The sequence below is a fragment of the Silene latifolia genome, chromosome 11 (assembly GCF_048544455.1).
Source record: "Silene latifolia isolate original U9 population chromosome 11, ASM4854445v1, whole genome shotgun sequence".
Lineage (NCBI taxonomy): Eukaryota > Viridiplantae > Streptophyta > Magnoliopsida > Caryophyllales > Caryophyllaceae > Silene > Silene latifolia.
In genome coordinates, this window is record NC_133536.1 from 159,835,093 (window position 1) to 159,852,232 (window position 17,140).

Here is a 17,140-nt window from a genome sequence, read left to right on the forward strand (position 1 = left end):
GTTCCCGCTCCTTATATTCGAAAAACGCGAATGAGACGGTAAGACCGTCTTATTTCACAAAGTCAAGTTTGTTTGGTTGAGTTGTGTGCCCCACTAGGTTGTATTATAGTCGGGGAAGACCGTGTTTGCCATATTGAACCTTTGTTAGGGTATTGTGGGCAAAACTAGAATTTTCGCTTTTGAAGCGGTCTTATGTTTGGTGATAGGGAGCGTTATTTTGAGCTCAAATTAAGTCAGTTTGTCTTGAAATGGACCTTACTAGTAGTTTAGGTCGCTTTGAGACGTGATAAAAAAATCACGTTGTTTTGTTGTGGTCGTATTTTGAGATTTTGACCTGTTTGTGTTCAAATTGGGGTAAAACTGCCTTTTTCGAGCCGTGGAAAATACCCCGTAGTGTCGGGAATATGTTTTTGGTTGTTGGTGGACCTTGTGTGGGTCTTGAGGTGCCGTTTTGTTGTTGTTGTTTTAACTCGTCTTTTGCTTGAAAAGAAGGGCGAGTCGTTTTATTGTGCGGTTTTTGTTGTTTTTGTTTGGCTGGTTTGGGCAGGATTGCCCTTGTTTTGTTTTACAGGGTTTTTTTTTTTTGGACTTGTCCATTTTGTGTCGTCGTAATGCCGAAATTTCGGCTGATGTTTTTCTGCTTGTTCTTTGATTGCAGGGGAGTGTTCGGGGCCTAGCGGGTCCATTGCTGAGACCTTGGAGGAACTGTTTGGGACTGGGCCGACTAGTACTCCGGCTAGCGCACCTAAGGTGGTAGTAGAGGACGCTTCCGAGGAGGAGGAGCCCGCCGAGGAGGCTACCAGGGCTGAGGGAGCCGCTGAGGTTCGTGAGGGGCCCGTTGTTGGGGTTGTTGGTGCTGAGGGAGCCGCTGGGGCTCGGGAGGAGCCCGTTGTTGAGGCTGCTGGTGTCGGGAGGGCCCAGACAGGGTCTGAGGCTTGTACCTCCGAGAGGAGGGTTGTTAGGAGGAGGGGTCCTCGGCCGACCAGACGGGAGTTGCAGAACGTCGCTAGGGTCGTCGAGAGGCCTCCTCCCCGTCGTGTGGTGTCTCGTCGACTGAAGAGACGGAGGGCAGAGACGGTTGAGGACGACGCTCATGTCGCGGGTTGGGAGGTTAGACGGGTTACAGCCCCGCGGGGATGAACCTGCGGGCGGTGCCTGCTTGGGCTGAGGGTTTTGACGGTAACCAGCTGTTGCTCCGGCTAGACACCCACCTCTCAAACCGTGCACACGAGGGCCTGGTAAGTTTTACCGTTTTGTCGAGTTTTCGTAATTTTTGACATTTCAGACCTAAATAGGTGTTCTGACGTTGTTTGTTTTTTTGATTCCAGGACATTGGTACCATGAGGACTTTCTCAGGATTCTCTATTTGTCTGGGTTTCTACGTCGTTCTCCGAGCCGGTACGAGGGCGTTGATAGAGAGGTCGGCTTTGGGGCCGTTGGTGGCTGCTTGGCGGGATTTTCACAGGGCCTCGATTAGGTCGAACCCGTGTCTTATCCGTGCCATGTTAGACCGCTACTGGGACACGACGTCGTCGTCCTACATGGAATTTGGGGAGGTCGGTGTGACCTTAGAGGACTTCGCCATGATATCGGGCCTCCCCTGTGGCAAGACGCCTGTTGAGTTCCCGGAGATGCCAGAGAGAGTGTCTTCCCCTGTGGTTACTCGTTTGATCGGCAGTGCTTTGCTCGAACCCTCTGACATCACTCCTTACTTGATCGCGAACTAATATATGAGGAATCACTTCAGGGGGAGAGCGGTGGGCTACGCTCCGGCACCGTTGGCGAGTCCGGAGGCTGAGGCTAGGGCTGACGCGCAGGAGGTGCGGTTGTGGTTGTGCTATTTCTTGGGTACCACGTACTTTGGTGACAAGGGTGAGCGCTTGTCGACCAAGGTACTTCCTCTTCTTGCTGACCTCGACACTTTGGGTCAGTTTGACTGGGTTACGCTGGCTCTGGCGAGTTTTACCCGGTACTTGCACACTGCGGTGCATACGGAGGTGATGGGGGATGGTAGTTCTCCTACTTTGGTTGGTCCCGACCTCATCTTGGAGGTACAAGCGTTTTTGTAGTTTTTTGTTGAGTTTGATTTTGATTTTGATTTTGATTTGTGGTTTGATTTTGGCAATTTTTGAAAAATTGGCTGATTTGCGTTTGCTGTGTTTTGTTATAGGCTTCGTTGTACGCTTACTTCATCCTTCTGCGCCCGGGGACTACTGGTGGCGTTCCTTCGGCCTACCCTACCGCGAGAGCCTGGATGGTGGCTAGGAGGAAGTCGACTAAGTCGACTTATGAGAACTGCAGGCGTCGGGTGAACGCCCTTCTAGTTGCTGACATAAGTGGTTGTCTCTTACCCCTTTTGTTTTGTAGAAACAAATAGAGATAAGATGACTAGGTAGCTTAGAAATACCTCAGTTAGTTGATTAGGCCTTTTTTGAGCGCAGTTTGTCGGTTGGTCTTGGGAGCACTACACAGACGTGCCGACCGCTGTCAGGGAGCGTTTGCAACCTCGCAGCTCCCAGCGCCTGTACCTTGAGATGGCGATCGAGCCGGTTTGGTACCTAGGCGAGCGTTTAGCTCGTCAGTGCTTTAATGAGACCTTCGTTGTACCGGTCGATCCGCCTAAGGTGTTGTTCCAGGAGTCGACACCCGACGAGGTTGAGGAGCACCTTCACGGTCAGGGAGGTGAGGAGCTGTTGTTGCGGGAGGCCGACTATGACACCTTCCGGCTGTCGAGGCTTGCCTGGTACCCGATCGAGGTTTGTTTTCCCCTGTTCTTTATTTTCATTGTCTCCTTTGATAGAAGGGTTTGTTACCTTCGATGTGGACCCAAATTGTAGGGGGTCGATGCGTTAATGAGGACCCATCCTCCAGTTTTCCCGGTAGAGACCACCTTTCAGGGGCCAGGGGGAGAGGAGCTACAGCTGCACCTGCCAGAACCTGCGGTCATTGAGGTGACCGATGCTGGCATGGAGTAGAGGTTGACTGTTTTGAGGGTGAGTTTCTGATTTGAATACTTCTCTTTATTTGTGTGTTTTGCCTTGCGTTGTATTGAAGGACCTTTATGGTTGTAGGTGTCGACTGCTAGTCATCAGGCTTTGTGGCGGATGGCTAAACGGTAGAGGGCGCTTGCTGGTGACCTGGCTGCAAGGGAGTCTAGGCTCGCACAGGTACTTTTTGTAGGTTATTTTTTTGTGTATTTTTGTGTTACATTTCACGTTTTTAGATCTTAATGATATGTATTGTGTTTTGCAGGGTGCTGCGGATCCGGCAGAGCTTGCTCGGATCCGTGCTGAGTTGGACACAACCAGGTCGACGATTGAGGCCCAGGGCTTAGGGATCACCAGTCAAGACCAGGAGTTGAAGCGTCACAGGACGGGTTGCGGAGCAGAGACGCGGAGATTACCTCTCTCAGGGCACAGTTGGCTGTGGCGGAGGAGCTTCGCGTCGCGATGGAGTACGAAATGTTGGAGAGTTCTCCAGAGAGGGGGCCCGCGCAGGAGGTGGTGTCTGCCTTGGCCGCGACTCCTCATGAGACCGGGACTGGTCCGATGGGAGGTGCTGAGTAGTCGTAGTTGTTTGTCCGTGTCTTGGACTCTTGTTTGTACACATTTACATTTTGCGTGAGGCGGTTTGTATATACGTGTTTTTGGATTGTGGTTTATTTGTGTTTTTTGGCTTTTTTGTGTTGTGTTTCGGAGAAGCGCTGTCGGCTGTTAGTTCCCCTTTTCTTCGCACTAGTTCCTGCATCGTTAGGGTAGAAAACATGCAACAGATAGCACGTACGCATATATGTAAACACGTAAAAAACGTTTGATTGAAAACAAAATTAACCACGATGACTCGAAGTTAAAATTGAAATTTAAATTGACGTTTTGAGAATTCCGCGACATGTCGTCACGTTTGGATTCTTAAAAAAGAAATTGATTTGAAAATTTCAAGTAATTAACTCATATTTTGAATTAAATTGCATCGAATGTTGCTGAAAATTGATTTGTAACTCGAAAAAATTAAAACTCAAACCGTCATGGGTGAATTTTTTTTAAAAGAGATTTTTGCGAGTGTATTTGATTTTTGTGAGAACAAGACTCAGATTTGCGGGAGGTTGAAATTTTGAAGAAAACTAACGTCGTGTTATCAATTTTCGATTTTTGTGTAAAATGTGAAAAATTTTCGGAATTTCGACCTACATGGAAACGATCCGTCGGAATCAGGGAGACTAGCCCTTCACCCTTAAAAAAAGAAGAGAAGAAACCGTATGTTTAAAGCTGCGTCAATGGAAACCGTGTCGGATTTCGTAAAACACAAAAATAAGGAAATGTGAGTGTGAGAAAACACAAAACATCCTGGGTAGGCCCGAGGAGGCGCGAGTCCTGTGGCGGGAGGTTTGAGGTGTCAGGAAGAAACACAACTTGAAAGGGACAATTCAAGGCGGGAATCCTGTGGAATAGCTCGAAGAGGCGCGAGTATACCGGCGATATAAGTCAGCTTCCCCTTTTTTCGGAAAAAAGGGGCTGATTGTTTTGTATAAACAGGGACGTTTGTGCTTCATTGTTTCATCATCCGAAACACGAAAAACATCTCTACAAAAACCTTTCTTCTTCTTCCACAAAATTATTCATGGATGCTTTCGAGAATAGGTTGCGGCATTGGTGTCGGGATTTGTCACCACTCGAGAAATATCAACTCGTTGTTATGGGAGTTAGTCAATTGTTGGTGCTTCGTCAAGTCAAGGTGCAATCCTCATTTCTTGAAGCATGCTCTCGGTTTTGGGATTCGAAACATCATGTTTTCGTTTTCCCGAAAGGCGAAATTTGTCCTCTTGCCGAAGAAGTAGGTGCCATTGGTGGGTAGCCAGGTTGTGTTCCGGTGCTTCCCCCGACTCGGTTGTATTATAAGGAGAAATTCCGTTCAATGTTCGGTTTTTCGACAAGCCAAGTCAACTTTCTCCTTGCTCCTCATGGTGTGGATATGTTGGCTCTTATCAACATTTTCTCAAACCGGTTAGATGTCAATGTCTCGGAGGTGGCTAGGAGAAGGGCTCTTGCTCTTTGCCTAGTACATGCATACCTCTTTGTTGATGCCTTGAAGAAGGAGGGGCCAAAATGCTATGATAGCATGACCCTTGTGCATGTGGTAGAGCAAATAGAGCATGGTAGAGATCCATCATGGTTGGTACTTGTCGAGATCATTCAAGCTTTGGACAAGAAGGGCACTTGTGGAGAAGCTCCCTCGTTTGGATCTCCAAGGATCCTCCAAGTATGGCTATTGGAGAGGCTAAGGTATGTAGAGCCTCCGGCCGATTCTTCTTCTTATTCCTTCCGTCACCTTACTATGAGGAAGAAATTGTACTCGGATAGTTTTGCATCCAGCGAGGCCTATTGGACCTCGAGATTGGTGGAGGAGGGTGGTCCTCACATCCGGTGGGTGGTGCCATGGTGGCTCTTGAGGTCCTTCACGGGGTTGCCTGCTCCGATTGCTAGTTCTTGCTCTTTTATGGTGGTGGGTTTGAAGGTTTCTTCCTTCATTTATCTCGAAAGGCTCATGAGGCAAATAGGGCGTCAACAAAAGGTGCCCGCTCAAGATACCCTTGTCCAAGAGAGCGCTTTTCGAAACTCCGAGCTTGTAGAGGTCTTCGAAAGGTGGTTGGCCACTCGGCCGCTTTGGAAGGTACCAAACCCCGTTGCCACGACATGGGTGACTCCCGCTTATGTCAAGTGGTCAAGAGCTCAAACCTTTTGGGAGAGGTCCAAGTCTCGTAAGGACGAGGTTGTTGATTTGAAGTATAAAGAGGGTGGCAAGGCCAACCGTGCCTTCTTTGACGATTTTGTTGATGGTGTTTGCCCGGACGTGATGAGGCCACCAAAGAGGAGAAAGGAGGTAGTGGGCCGCGTGTGGGCTCGTCTTGGACCGAGTATGGGGTCATGCCAGAGACCGGAGGCCGTTTCCGTTGTAGATCCGTTGAGGATCCGTTCCGAAGAGGAAGTTCATGCTAGGCGGGCCAACAAGAAAAACAAGGGGAAGATGTATCTCGAGGGAAAAGGCAAAGGTAGAGTGGAGGAATGAAGATCTCCATTACCTATTCCATTATTATGTTGTATTAGTGTTGTGATTTTTATTATGTTATAGTAGCTATGTCTTGTGTGTTTTGTGCTAGTTTTACTATGTGAGTTGTCTTAGCCGACACTCTAGCTTTGACAAGTTGTAGATTTGCCAAGTTTTATTTGTTGTTGAATTTGTAATCCTTCTCATTATTAACTAAATAAGAGGATTTCTTGTGTTAAAAGAGTTGTGAACTCTTGTTTTTTCCATCCATTTTATAAAGGTAATTCGACTTGAATTATCCTAATCATTGCACTTGGGAAATGGGATTTTTGTGGGAAGGGAGAAAGGCTTCTTTTTTGTATTTTTGTGAGAAAGGGAATTTTATTCCCTCTCTCTTTGATATGGGTGATGTTTTTTTTTTGAATTTGATATGGGTGATGTTTTTTTGATTAGGGGGATCTTTTTTTTTATTAGGGGGATGGTTGTATCCTTCTTGTGTAAGAAAAGACTGCCTACGTATTGGCGTGTTTGCGAAATCAAACTAGATCGTAGTTTGGGATTTTTTTATGGATTTATTTGGGTTTTTTGGTTGTATCCTTCTTATTGAAGGGAGGACTGCCTACGTATCCACCTGAAAAGGTGAAATCAAACCATGCTCGTAGTTCAGGTGTTTTGGTTTGAGTGCAAATGGATGTTGCCTTTGACAGATTAAAGAGCATTCGAAACGGGCAAGGTGCCGCAACTTAGACTCGATAAAACATGCAATTTCAAATTAGAACGCGTTGAGGAACTTGACTTTAAGGGACAAGGTGGTCGTTAGTTGTAAAACTAGGGCGAGGTTGTTGGCTGCTAAGGTTCAAGGGTAGTATTTCTTGAGTTGGTCTAGGTTAGTCGGGTTTGTAAAATCCTCCCCGTCTAGGTCACTCAGTCTCACTGCGCCCCCCGAAAGTATTTTCTTGACCAGGTACGGGCCGACCTAATTCGGTTTTAATTTCCCCCTCGGATCGATGGGTAATGGTGCTCGAACCGACTTGAGGACCCAGTCTCCTTCCTTGATGTTCCTGGGTTTAACCTTTTTGTTGAATGCCCGTTGTAGACGTCATTGGTATAGCTGGACGTTGTGTAGGGTGTTGAGCCACCATTCGTCTAGAAGCTTGAGTTGTTCGAACCTTCGACGGGTCTATTCCGCCTTAAGGACTTGACTTTCCAGTAGGATGCGTAGAGATGGGACCTCTAACTCTACTGGCTGAACCGCCTCCATACCGTATGCTAGGTAAAAGGGTGTGGCACCTGTCGGTGTTCGGATGGAGGTTCGGTATCCTCAGAGAGCGAATGGGAGTTTGCTCGGCCAATCGCGGTAATTATCTTGCATCTTCTTGATGATGGTGACAAGAGTTTTGTTGGCTGCCTCCACCGCTCCGTTGGTTTGGGGACGGTAGGGAGATGATCGATGTCGTTTGATCTTGTATTTGTCCAGCAAGGCTTATGTTTCAGCCCGGAAGTGAGAGCCTTGATCACTGATGATTTCATGGGGTACCCCATATCTGCAGATGATGTTGTTCTGGATGAACTTGGCTACTTGTTTTGTGGTCAAAACTTCATAGGACTGTGCTTCCACCCATTTGGTGAAGTAATCGATGGCGACAAGGACGAAGCAATGGCCTTTAGCGCATATCAGGTTGAATTTCCCGATGATGTTGACGCCCCAGGTCGAGAAAGGCCAGGGTGATGTCATGGTGTATAAGAGGGACATTGGTATGTGTTGTATGTTGGCGAAGATTTGGCAATTGTGGCAATGTTTGACGTAGTTGCGACAATCGGCTTCCATGGTGGTCCAGTAGTAGCCTAACCACATGATTTTTCTGATCAGCATCATTGCGCTCATGTGAGGGCCATATTATTCGTCGTGGACTTCTATCATGACCTTTTTCGCTTTGTGATGGTGAATGCAAAGGAGGAGAATCCCTTGGGGTGTTCTTTTGTATAGTTGTTCTTGGTTTATCACGAATTGTGATGCAAGTAAACGGATGGGTCTTTGTCCTCTTGTTTCAGAGTTGGGAGGGAATTCGTTTTTGGTTTTGTAGTTGAGGATGGCTTGGTACCAGGGTTCATCATGGTTTTCCTCGTCGTTGTTGATGGCGCAAATGTGAGCTGGCTCGTTCCTTTTCTCGACACATAGGGACATCGATGTCACGTCGTCAGGTATGTTGACGAGTGCGGCAAGTTTTGCCAGGGCATCTGCAAATTAATTTTCCTCTCGTGGCAAGTGGAAGTAGTCGACTTGGTCGAAGAACTCGGCCTCTTGATTGATTTTTGCTCGGTAGGGTGCTAAGCTGTCGCTTCAGATTTTCCATGATCCGGACACCTGATTGATGATGAGCGAGGAATCGCCGTGGACCCTCATTCTCTTGATGCCAAGTGTTATGGCGGCTTGTTGGCCGATGAGGCATGCTTCATATTCGGCGGCATTGTTGGTGACGGCGAAGTCTAGTTTGACTGAGATCGGAACATGTTCTCCCTCTGGTGATATTAGAAGGATTCCTACCCTGAAGCTTCTCAGATTAGATGCACCATCGAAGTATAGGTCCCATGCATCGAAGTCGGCACAAAGGATGTCTTCGTCAGGAAGTGACCATGTGTCGGTCGTTGGATCCTAGTTAAAGGGATTTTCTGCTAGGAAATCGGCGACCGCCCTTCCCTTGATAACCTTGTGGGGCACGAACTTGAGATCAAATTCGGATAGCATGAGTGTCCATCTAGACAACCTTCCGTTTAGTACGGGTTTTTCGAAGATGTATTTGACCGGGTCCATCTTGGAGTAGATGTGAACCTTGTAGCTGAGCATGTAGTGCCACAGCTTCTTTGTTGACTATAATATGGAAAGGCATGTCTTTTCCAGTTGGGTGTACCTTTTCCATAGTCGATGAACTTTTTGCTGATGTAGTAGATGGCTCGTTCTTCGCCGTCGACTGTTTGTGCTAGCATTACTCCCATAGCTGTGTCTGTGATAGTCAGGTATTGGGATAAGGGAATTCCTTGTTGAGGTGGCATGAGGACAGGAGGTTTGGATAGAATTTCCTTTATCCAGTCGAAGGCCTTTCGACAATCGTCGTCCCAATCGATGTGATCGGAGGCGCGAAGCTTCTTGAAGATTGGTTCACAAATCATGGTGAGCTTGGCTATGAAGCGGCTGGTGTATTGAACCTGACCGAGAAATCCCCGGATCTGCTTCTCGTTCTTAGGCCGAGGCATTTGTTGAAGGGCTTTGATTTTGGTTGGGTCAATCTCAATGCCTCTTTTGCTGACGACGTGTCCCAGGATTTTTCCGGAGGTGACCCCGACTGCATATTTATGAGGATTTAGTCTAATGTTGTATTTCCGCAGACGAGCGAAGAACTTTCGAAGGGCGCTGATGTGGTCGTCCTGTTCTTTTGATTTGACGATCATGTCATCAACATATACCTCTACCTCCTTGTGCATCATATCATGTAGGAGAGTGGTAGCGGTTCTTTGATAGGTTGCTCTGGCGTTGATGAGGCCGAAGGGCATGACCGTTTAGCAGTATGTACCCCACTGTGTAGTGAATGCAGTTTTGTGCATGTCTTCCTTAGCCATTTTGATCTGGTTGTACCCAGCATACCCGTCCATGAATGATAGGAGGGCATGCTCAGCCGTATTGTCCACCAGGATGTCAACATGTGGCAAAGGGAAGTCATCCTTTGGACTTGCTTGGTTCAAATCCCTGAAGTCGACGGAAACCCGAATTCTTCCATCTTTTTTAAGCACATGCACGATGTTAGCCACCTAGTCAGAGTATTCAGACACTTTTATGAACCCAGCCTTAAACTGTTTATCCACTTCTTCCTTGATTTTCAAGGCCCATTCAGGGCGCATTCGGCGCAACTTTTGCTTTACGGGCTTATCTCCGGGTTTAATGGGTATCCTGTGCTCCGCAATCTCCCTGTCGATCCCGGGCATGTCTTTGTAGGACCAGGCGAATACGTCCTTGTATTCGTGTAGGAGGTAAATGAATTGTTGTCTTTCTGAGGGGTCAAGGGTTGTCCCTATTCTAAGTTCTTGAGGTGTGTTATCGGTCCCTACGTTAATAGGTTCGGTCTCCTCAATGATGGGGGTCCTAGTTTCCCGTTTGTCAAGTTCCTTGGCTAGGTGAGGTGGGTAGTCACTCAAGTCAAATTCCTCGTAGTCGTTCAGAATTGCATTGCAGTTAAATTGAGACGAGTGAAAAGCTCAGATAGGACAGACATCTCATGGGCAGTCAGAGGCGACACAACAGAGGAGGTGGCCCCTGGAACAAGCTCCAGGTTGTCACCTTCCATGGGAGTGGGGATGACCCTAGTTGACTCGGCCTCTGAAGCAGCCACAAATTTCTGATAAAACAGTGGGAAGGGGACTCTTACTGGGACATCAGGAGTGCTAGGAGCTAAGACAGACTCTGACTCTGACTCCGACTCAGACTCAGGTTCTTCTTCACTTCCCTCTTTGAACATAGGGCCTTCTCCAGTTGTAATCTTGAGAATGCGGCCTTGACGATCGGTCAACTTGACATTTTTCCTCCAGCCTTGTGTAGCTTTCTCTGGGTTAGTATCAGAGATTAAGGCGGTGGGGCAAACTGGTTGTCCTTTAGAGCAATATTGATGATGTCCTCATAGGCGAGGTGTTTGAAGTTGTCTTCTCTGCAGAGGAGAGTGACAGCTTGTCCGTCGAGGCATGTGGTCGACTCAGATTTGGTTGATGCAGCTTTGGTGTCGTCGGGGATGAAGTAGCAGTCTTGAAAGACTTCTACACCTGGGTGTCTGACCTTGGCCACAGAATCATAGATCGACTCAAGAAAGCCATGGTAGAGCTTAGACTCTCCCTCGGGGAACAAAGTATCCATTAAGGGTCAAATGATAGGGACGGAGAATAACTCCGTGCTTTTTGCGCTTCCTTACTAGGAGGTTCATCTCCTAGATGTCTTCGTTGGTAGGTTCATAGCCTAGCCCAAATAGGATGTTGGGGACCTTAGCCTGTTTCAAAGGAGGTAAGGTGCTGTTCAGCGGATTGAGGGGTAGACCTGGGAAATAACCCCGGCGCATTAGAATGCGGTTGACTGTTAGGTTGGCAAATGGGTCACAATCAAAAGGTGTTGATTCATCAGTTAAGGCATTCACAGCTTGGAATCCCCACATTTCGCTGTCGTCCTCCTCAATGGCTTGGGAGGCTATTCCCTTTTTCATGACGGCTTTGATTGGGGAAGCGGTTATTGTGATCGTCTTCCCGTTAAAAGGGACCCTAATTTTCTGGTGAAGGGTTGATGTAATGGCTTTGACGGTGTGAATCGAGGGGCGTCCTAGAAGCATGTTGAAGGAGGGGTCGATGTCGACTACCTGAAAACTGGTTTGTCATTCTGATGTGCCCATTATTTGAGCTCATTTAGTCCCCTAATTGAGCCTATTTTGTATACTTTCATAACATTCCATAGCCATTTTATCCGTCAAATGCTTTCTATTTCGCTTTCCTAGTGCATTTCGTATGTTTTGTAGGAAAGAAGATAATAAGGCAGAAATTCCCGTCTTTCGTGCATGTTTGGAAGCTATTTGATGATGTTTGATGGACTAAGAATAAAGAGGAAGCAAGAACTAAAGACCAATCCTGCGAGAATAAAAATAAAGTGAAGAAAAAGGATTCTGTCACAGAACCCGAGCGGGTTTGCAGGCAAGACGCCCGTCCAGAACGACAACCCGAGCGTCCCAGTAGCAAAGACGCTCGGATTCCCCCACTACAATCCGAGCGAATTCACATAAAGACACCCGTGCACCACCTCATGAATCCGAGCGTCTTCCCTTCCTGGACGGACGGACCGCAACATCTTCAGCCGAGATGCTCATCTTTCCAAAAAGACCAGCGTTTCCCTGCTTTAAACTCAAAAATATAATTACTAATTTAGCCTTAGTTAACCTAATGAAGCTCTACTATATATACCCCACTTGTAAATAATCAAAGAAGAGAGCTTTTATGGAGTTTTAGATGAGGTTAAGCCTCCACATTAGAAATCCTTCTTAGATTAGATTAGGAGTAGATTAGAATAGACTACTCTTTAATCTTTCCACAAATCTCACATTAATCTCTCCTTAATTATTGTTTAAGTTTGTTAATTTTGGGTAATTGAAGATTATTGAGTTATTATTGAAGGATTGACAACCCTTCATCAATCAATCAAGTTTCTTCTATTATTCTTTGCTTTATTATTTGGTTCATCTCAAGTTTGGTATAATTCCTTTACTCTTTAATCTTAATTGTTCATTTCTTCATTCTATTATCATGTTTATACTTGTTGTGATGATTAACACCATTAATGACATGTTTCCCATGATAATGAGTGAGTAGTCTTTTAGCTAGGATTAGTGGGTAATTAGGGGAAACCAACATGGGATTGATTCATGCTTAAACCAATATGTTCACATGATTAAATTTCTTGCTTGTTGTGATGTAGACTTTATGCACATGTTATGTTTGATGAAATGCTAAGCCTATGAATCCTTGCATTTACAACCATCTCTTATCTATTCAACTTGACTTGTAATATATAAACCAACTCGAGTCTTGTTAGACCATGCATAGAAGTTGATTAGGAGGAAAGTAAGTCGACTTGTAGGTGTTGTACAATCTAATCGATTCGGCTCCGGGACCCAACTCTTCCTAAGAACCGTAAGATATAAACCAACTCGGTTCCTCCACAACACTAATTGCTTGCTTATAATTGTAAACATGTTTGTATGGTCAAACACCATGAATCCCCTATGACCCCATGATATCCTAGCACTTTTAATCATTTGCTTACATCCTTCCTTTTATTGCTTGTTTCACTATATTATTTGAATTAGTCTAGACACGACTACAACCCAAACAAATTGTGACGCTAGCATAAATTGAAATAGATAGACTTAGAACCCAAAGCACACCGTCCCACACAAAATCAAAACAAAATCCAGCACAAAATCAACCCACAATGCCTAAGTTTTCATCACATTCCGTACCCACCGAGGAGAACCTATCCAATGGTACTCCCACACCACAACATCTAACCTCAAATCATTATTGCCAAATCCGCATTTATCCAATTAGTCGAAAGAAGCCAATTTGGGGGGATGCCTAGTGAAGACCCTCACTCTCATATGGAGACTTTTTGTGACTATTGTGATGCGATTTCTCAAACCGGTGTAACTGAAGACCAAATTCGATAGGTCTTATTTCCTTTTTCTCTAATTGGCACCGCGAAACAATGGTTGAAAGGCCTTGATAAGGCTACTCTCGGAATTGATTCTTGGAAGAAGTTGGCTCTAGCTTTCTACAAAAAGTTCTATCCACCGGAAAAGACTAACATGCTAAGAGCTCAAATTACGGGCTTTAAGCAAAGGGATGAAGAATCTTTGTATGAAGCTTGGGAGCGATTCAAAGGAATTTGTCGCTCATGTCCTCACCATGGACTTAGCGAGTGGTTCTTGGTACAACAATTTTGGAACGGTCTTTATGAAGATTCAAGGAACATTCTCAGCATGGGATCAAATGGAATGTTCACCGAAGTTGATGACAATCAAACTTGGAACAAAATTGAGGAAATGGCGGTCCATAACTCACAATATAGTAGACCTCGCAAGGCTACTAGGGGAGGAAAGCATGAAGTGGACTCCATTACTCAATTGGGTGCTCAACTTAGTGCTCACATTGATACCATCAATTTGAAGTTTGAAAAGGCTATGGCTAGACTTGAATAAGCCTCAATATCACCAAAGCATCATGTTAATGCCATGACGACATCTTCATCAATCCCTAGTGGGATATGTGAGAATTGTGGAACTTTGGGACATGACCAAAGTGAATGTAGGGGAACAAATGAACAAGTGAATGTGGTAGGACATGGATGATGGATGCATGGGATATGTGAGAATTGTTGGTCGTGTGTTCATCAATCTAAGAAAGAACTTTGACAACCGATAGAAGACTTGCTAGGAGAACTTTGAGAGGTATTGGTGAGGTTGTAGACATTCAACCAAATACTATTGAGTTCATCAACCCTTTTACAAGAGAAGGTGAGGAGAACCCAACACAAAATCCAACACAAAATCAACCCACAATGCCTAAGTTTTCATCACATTCCGTACCCACCAAGGAGAACCTACCCAATGGTACTCCCACACCACAACATCTAACCGGAAATTTTATTGCCAAATCCGCATTTATTCAATTAGTCGAAAGAAGCCAATTTGGGGGGATGCCTAGTGAAGACCCTCACTCTCTTATGGAGACCTTTTGTGACTATTGTGATGCGATTTCTTAAACCGGTGTAACTCAAGACCAAATTTGATGGGTCTTATTTTCTTTTTCTCTAATTTTCACCGCGAAACAATGGTTGAAAGGCCTTGATAAAGCTACTCTCGGAATTGATTCTTGGAAGAAGTTGGCTCTAGCTTTCTACAAAAAGTTCTATCCACCGGAAAAGACTAACATGCTAAGAGCTCAAATTACGGGCTTTAAGCAAAGGGATGAAGAATCTTTGTATGAAGCTTGGGAGCGATTCAAAGGAATTTGTCGCTCATGTCCTCACCATAGACTTAGCGAGTGGTTCTTGGTACAACAATTTTGGAACGGTCTTTATGAAGATTCAAGGAACATTCTCAACATGGGATCAAATGGAATGTTCACCGAAGTTGATGACAATCAAAATTGGAACAAAATTGAGGAAATGGCGGTCCATAACTCACAATATAGTATACCTCGCAAGGCTACTAGAGGAGGAAAGCATGAAGTGGACTTCATTACTCAATTGGGTGCTCAACTTAGTGCTCACATTGATACCATCAATTTGATAGGTGATGTCGTCGGGTCACATCCAATCAAACACATTTATAATACTCAACAAACTACTAGTTAGCGGTAAGTCGAGGTCGATCCATGGGACGGTGTGCTTTGGGTTCTAAGTCTATCTATCTCAATTTATGCTAGTGTCACAATTGATTTGGGTTTGTAGTTGTGTTCTAGACTAATAAAAGCAATAAAGTAAAACAAGCAATAAAAGGAAGGATGTAAACAAATGATGAAAAGTGCTAGGATATCATGGGGTCATAGGGGATTCATGGTGTTGATCATACGAACATGTTTACAATTATAAGCAAGCAATTAATGTTGTGGAGGAACCGAGTTGGTTTATATCTTACGGTTCTTAGGAAGAGTTGGGTCCCGGAGCCAAATCGATTAGATTGTACAACACCTACAAGTCGACTTACTTTCCTCCTAATCAACTTCTATGCATGGTCTAACAAGACTCGAGTTGGTTTATATCTTACAAGTCAAGTTGAATAGATAAGAGATGGTTGTAAATGCAAGGATTCATAGGCTTAGCATTTCATCAAACATAACATGTGCATAAATTTGACATCATAACAAGAAAGCAATTTAATCATATGAACATATTGGATTAAGCATGAATCAATCCCATATTGGTTTCCCTTAGTTACCCACTAAGCAATTTAATCCCGGGGTATGGCGAGTAGGCCTTGCCGGTACCCCACTAGGTACTTGTTGTTGGCGGGGCGGCTCTTCCCTTTGAGGTGGATTGTCGAGAATTTGGATATCAAGGAGGTAGCTTGGTGGAGGCGAATATGGGCTCAATCTTGGGTCGGTGCCCGGTATATTCCAACCCTCAAGGATGATTGAGGTGCATCCTTTTGTGTACCATTCTACACTCGCTTCTTGAGTGTAGTTACACCACCGGTGATGGGTGAAGACGGTGTGCTCATCAATCAAAGTCCTCCCCTCAAGAGGAGTATAAATCCCACGGCCGTTGAACCCGGGGCAAAGGTAGTTGGCCAAAATAGTAATTAGACCACCCATTACGAAGGTCTTGAGTTGGGTGGTCCCTTGAGAAAAATCATGAAACCTAGTAAGTATCTCAAGGACTCAAGAAAAGTTAAATCAATAAGAGTACACCTATCTTGTTCGTACCTCCCATTGATGGTACCGGCCACAAAGCGCTCGGTGATTCGAATCACCGGATGTTGGATGGTGAAGGTATAACATTGCTTTAAACCGGTAAAATTCCACCCGGAAATAGCCCTCCAAAGTAGGTCCACATCGAAATCAGCAGGTTTTTCGGTATAGTTGGTGGGCACGTCAAGACCGAATATGTGGGCAAATTGATCTAGTGTAAGACTATGGTCTAGGTTTCACAACCTAAACTCCATGCCCACATTGGTTCGAGTATTCGTGACAATGCGAAGGCTACTCAATAAATTCAAGGGTGAGACTAAGGTACGTCTCCTCATGGGCATGGAAAAGTTTTCCAATTCCTAAGCCATCAAAGAACATCTCGGTGTGGTACCTTATCCCAAGGACTTTCAACACCCTAGTATCTATGAATTGAGTGGGTTCATAGTTCTTACCTAGCAATTTGACAAAGTTCTTGCGGTGGGCATCAGATTCGAAAAGCACCTCTTGGAAGTACTCAAGTTGTTCAATTCCTCCTCTCATGATGGGACGGAAGTTCCTTGGTGGCACTACCTCTCGCGGATTTGAGGAGGATGATCCCTTGCGTTTCCTTCCGGTGGATTCAACCAACTTCTTAGCCTTGCCGTTGAGGTTCATCATCTTAAAGTTGAGGAAAAGGGGGTTTTGTTGGCTTTTGATGTGAGGGGAGTGTTTTTGAGGATGGAGATGAGTGTTTTTGGGTTAGATAAGGTGAAGAAATGAGGGAGAAAGGGGGTGATTTTATAGAAGAAGAGGGGAATCCGAGCGGATAAGGGTGGATCCCGGCCGGATTGTTCGAGAAAAAGACCCCAATCCGAGCGTCTTAGTTGCGGGACGGGCGTCTTGTGCCAGTAGAAGACGAGCGTCTTCCTTCAAATCCGCGCGGATTTTGAGGCAGGACCTTAGAAAATTTGGGAGCAGGCAGAACACGGGCGTCTTTTGTTTTGGGACGGGCGTCTTACTCAGGACGGGCGTCTTTTCAATAATCCGCTCGGATTTCCTGGACGTTTCAAATCTTTGGTTCAGGTGTCATTCAGGACGGGCGTCCCATGGAGAATACGAGCGTCTTGAAGGG

The 17,140-nt window shown here is 45.5% G+C and overlaps 2 non-coding genes across 2 annotated transcripts; both read right to left on the reverse strand.

Moving 5' to 3' along the window:
• Positions 1–13,424: 13,424 nt before the first annotated feature.
• On the reverse strand, positions 13,425–13,531 carry LOC141616611 (small nucleolar RNA R71). The gene has a single exon (XR_012530945.1). It is a non-coding gene; the product is annotated as a small nucleolar RNA R71 (small nucleolar RNA).
• Positions 13,532–14,548: 1,017 nt separating this feature from the next.
• On the reverse strand, positions 14,549–14,655 carry LOC141616568 (small nucleolar RNA R71). The gene has a single exon (XR_012530907.1). It is a non-coding gene; the product is annotated as a small nucleolar RNA R71 (small nucleolar RNA).
• Positions 14,656–17,140: the final 2,485 nt, after the last annotated feature.